The following is a 4956-nucleotide window of genomic DNA, read 5'->3' on the forward strand; positions in this document are numbered from 1 at the left end:
AATCAAAAAGTGTCTAGTATTGTTAATGCTTTATTTGCATTAGGGAATATTATTTTCCAAAAGGACATTGTGAAGAAAACTCTATGATCTATACTAGCAAGATACGAGTCTAAAAATATGTCATCATGGAAGGGAATAACCTTGATACACTTTCCAGGAACACTCTTATTGGAAAGTTGAAGATCTTTGATCATGAACTGCAATCCAAAGATGAAAAGGATATTGCGTTCAAGGCACTGAAAAACATTAAAACTCTAAAAAGTGAAAGTGTTGACAACTCTGGAGATGATCTTGTTGATCCTGATTTTTCAGATGAAGATCTTGATAACTCAGTTTCATTGATCAAAACACAGTTTAGAGAACTTCTTAAGAAGAGAAATAAACGATTTTCCAGAGAAAAACCTCCAATGTCAACTAAGCCGCATAATCGTATCTCTGCCAAAAACAGAGATTCCAACGATACTGATGATAAGGATATGCCACAGTGCTTCAAGTGTAAAGGGTTCCGTCACTTTGCCAATGAGTGTCTAGCTCGAAGAAAATACACTGGCAACAAGAGTTTGGATGCAACATTTGATGTGACTTCTGATCATTACGATTCTGAAGAGGAAGAAAGTTCAAATGTAGGACTCTTGGAAGAAATTGTTAATTTTGATAATTGTAGAAATACTCATATCAATCTTGATAATTTCATTGATGACTCTTCATCAAGATCATTGGAGAATGCTATGGATTTTTCGTATACTAATGAGAATTCTGATAATGTTCCAGGTACCATGTGTTTAGCTGCTAAAGTTGTTCCAGAAACAATCTTCAATCCGACATGTGCTGATTAGTGTTCAATATGGACTAGTTACCGTGGATTTTATTCATTTGCGGTTTCCTCGTTAATAAAACTTATGGTTTATGTGTTAATTCTTTTTCCGCATTATATTGTTTATCTTTATAATTGAAATATCACAGGTTGTGCGTTAGTCATTCAAAGTAGATACGTCCAACCTACTTCGTTGAATACGACTTGATTGATTCTTGGACATTGGTCTTTGGTATCATCCAAGTACTCTGTGTGTGAATAGTTTCATGAATTTCGTTGTGTAAACGTTCTAATCACAAGAGAGAGAGAGAGAGAGAGATAGGGAGAAAGATATAACTCTAGACATTATTCCTTGATTGAGTTTAACTCTCGGAATTGTGTTGAGTTTGTCCATACATATTTCCTACGAAAAAGTTGGTGGTGTATTTTGGTACCCCCGGTGTTTTCAGGTTTATATCTAGGATTTACGTATACAACATATAGCATTGTCAAGACTGAATTTTCTTTTTATGATAAATTTAGAGGGGAAATAAAGTTCTAAGAGGAGAAGTGCTAGACCCGTGCTTCCTCTGTGACTTTTTATTCAGTATCCAAATTTTACCATTTTGAGGGAAACTCCCATTAGGCTAAACGTTTCTTTCCCATTAGGTTAAGCTAAATAAGAGATTGTAGTGGTTGCAATATTGTTGTGTTCTTGCTTAACTATATTGTAACTATATCCATGCAAAATAACCATAATGCTTGGCCTGAGAAATGGACACCAATTTATATAGTAAATTTCCCGCTTGATAATTTGAGATTAAAATTTGTCTAGATTATAATTTGCTGATTAAAAAAACCAAACAAAACTTCCGATTAACAGATTCAAATTCTATGTGATGAGTCAAATTCAATTAGTTTATTCAAATAGATTGTATGAAAGACCAAGACTCATTACAATGAAAGAAGTTAACCGTGACTAGTAGTCAATAAGATTTAGCAAACTCAAACTTCGGTCATCTCCCCTCTACACATTCCAGAATCCACGACCACTTGTTGCAGAAGGAGATTTAGCTTTGTCAAACCAACCCCAATACTCAGGATTGTTATGTGTTGGTGACGACGCATCTGGCCTTGGCGTAAATGGAGCAGAAGATCCACCCCAGAATGCTAAAAATTTCTTCAAAACACCACCAAGTTTACCTTCATTCACAGCTTCATAAACCTTTTCAATATCTTCTCCGGGACTTATTTTCTTCTCACCACTTAGTAATGCTGTCCCAACTTGGCTCATGGTGAATTGGTAGATCGGATACGTTCTGCATTTCTTGATTCTGTTGGCAATTGGGAAATCATCGTTATCGAATTTCTCTCTTGCCTTTGTCACTTCATAACCTAAGGTTTCTTTAAGTTCATCTTGAAAGATTGGAATCATCTTGAATACCAAGTACTTATCTTCTTCACTGATCTCGTCGTCGTCGTCTTTGGCAGGACAAGCATTAAGTGCTTTCTCAACTAGCACTTCGCATAGTTCAAGTAAAAGTGCACAAGATGTGTTAGTAGGGTCATCAAGATACGAGAACACGAGCTGGTGTTCAATGACTTGTAGAAGTTCCTTCTCGCAGAAACGAGAGGCGAGCAACGACCCATCCGTCTCGTCGGTGTAAAGTGTTTTCTTTACTACTTGTTGCAGAGCATGCTTGAAAACTTCTGTCATGTTCTCCTCTAAATTTCGAAGGTCGATCGCTTGACATTGACATGAGCTTCAAGATATTGATATCTTCGGCACTCTTCCTAGCGGAAATCAAACCAAGAGAGTTGACGTCCTGATAATGTTGTTCAGCGCTTTGCACATGAGTTGTCACTGGATTGGCCAAGTATTGAAGCTCCGAACAGTAAGAAGCCATGGCGATCTCGGCACCTTTGAACCCGTAGCCCAAACTTGGGTTCGGACGACTACTTAAATTTGATGGTAACCGGTTGTTGTAATAATCACATACAAGCTCGGAGAACTGGGCAAACATGAGTTTACCAATGGCTGCAAGAGAAATTATAAGATTATGCATTGAAACTCCAATTGGAGTACCTTGGAAGTTTCCTCCGTGTAGTGCAAGATCATGAGAAACATCGATCAACAGGTTGTCATTAACTGAATTTATTTTTCGTTCAATCGAATGCGTTTCCACACGAATGACTTCAATTTGTGGTCCGAGCCACTGCGGTAAAGTACGAAGTGCATAGCGGTCTTATTTCGACTTGGTTAGTGGATTTTCTTTAATCTTGATTTTTGCTTTGTTTCATGTAATCACTTTCATATAAAAGGAATTCCATAATTGCCGCTGCTTTAATCTGACCAGGATGATATTTGAGTTCATGAGTAAGAGGATCCGTAAATTCGGAGTTCCCATGCATCACTTCACTAAACAAAGCCGAGCGAACTTCTGACAAGAGCGCCAAAATGTTCGCATCAAAACAAACAGTGGACGCGACCGCCGATCCAACTGCGGTACCGTTAACTAGAGCAAGACCTTCTTTAGCTTGTAACTCGAACGAAGATTGAATTCCGGCACGTTTCATAACATCACCTTCCGGAGTCATTACTTGAGTATTATATCTTCCGGTGATAATCCGGCAATATAATATAAGGGAACGAGATCGCCAGAAGCGGTGATAGTACCTCTTAGTGATAATTTTGGTACCAAATTTTCATTCATCAATTTAGACATACCTTCCAAAACTTCCAACCTTATACCGGAATACCCTTGCATAAGAGTATTTGTTCTAACGAGCATTGAAATCTCGGCATAACTCGACGGTAAAAACTCTTTTCCGATAACTCCAGCCTTGAGAAACCGAATAAGTTCCGTCTGGAGATCAGTAGTCTTATTAGTACGCCGATGAGACGTCACACCGAAACCAGTCATAACTCCATAAGAGCTTCTCCAATGGTGAATGTGAATAATCCATATGTGGGATCACTTCTAAGACAGCCTTTGAGCATAAAATCATAAATATTAGGAAAAATAAAGTTTTATCTCCAACCCATAAAGTTTTCTATTATTTGTTTACTTATTTGTAGGCACATAATTGGTTAAGATCCTTTCCAATTTTATTTTTCAATGACTTTTATTAATAAAAGTGTGACTAGGATGGGAAGACATCCTCTAAGTGAATGTCTAAAACTAGAGGTTCACCTAGAGGATGTCTAATTTTTTTTTTGCCACAGAATCTTCACATCAATGGGTTGGAGATGTTTTTTTATAAATATTGTTTTTGATCCTACGTGGATTAAAACTTTTTCCTTTACACACATTCCATTGGAGAGGCTCTAAGTATCAGTTCCACGAGCAATGTTATCAGCAACCCAGTTAGAAACACTAAGATAGCCTACTACTAATTAACTTCAGATTGGAATGTAGTTGAGACCGAATTAAACCCTCACAATAATTCAATTACAGTCGCGGTCCTTACGCCTCTTGAATCCCAACGGGGCTCCGCGCAATTGATTCCCATTATATGATGTCCTTTACAGTCTAAGAGTTTCTCCAACTCACTTGAAGACTTTAATCGTTACCGAGTTATTTTAGTTGTTGGGAATGAAGCAACATTAAGATAGACACCTACGATAAGTTCAGAAAAACAACCGTGTAATTTCTATTTTTAATTCTACGAGGGATGTCTAGTATACCGATAATACCCATCTCTAAGATATCGATTTCTCTATGAAGGATTGGATTATTTAAGTCTAACACACCGTCATTCTATAGATGGTTCATCGTGATAATACTTGATAAAATACTATAAAAATGAACAAATTATCGAAGACATATAATTGAGTAGACTATATATTATGATAGTTCATAGTAAATATATGCCTTAAGAACTTATATAAGTATAAATCGTGTTCATCAACACTAAAGAATTAAACCATGATTCACAAACACAAAGTGATTTGGTGAACAATAAAGTTGTATCAGGAGTTTTTATAGAAGACGTAGCAATGCCAAACATATTTATGAAATAGTTTATGAGCATTTTCTTAGTCCGAAACTGGGTAGGCATGTGTACCAGTACGCATACCTATGCAACTGTCTGTGAGCTTAGGTTGTTTGGGTTCGCATAATGATTATTTAACCTTAGCCATTCACGAACTCAGGACCTTG

General features: G+C 37.0%; 1 pseudogene; it reads right to left on the reverse strand.

Annotated features, from left to right (window-relative positions):
• Positions 1-1820: 1820 nt before the first annotated feature.
• Positions 1821-4494, reverse strand: LOC113328059 (annotated as a pseudogene).
• Between the last annotated feature and the right edge of the window lie 462 nt (positions 4495-4956).

This window comes from Papaver somniferum, unplaced genomic scaffold, assembly GCF_003573695.1.
Source record: "Papaver somniferum cultivar HN1 unplaced genomic scaffold, ASM357369v1 unplaced-scaffold_107, whole genome shotgun sequence".
NCBI lineage: Eukaryota > Viridiplantae > Streptophyta > Magnoliopsida > Ranunculales > Papaveraceae > Papaver > Papaver somniferum.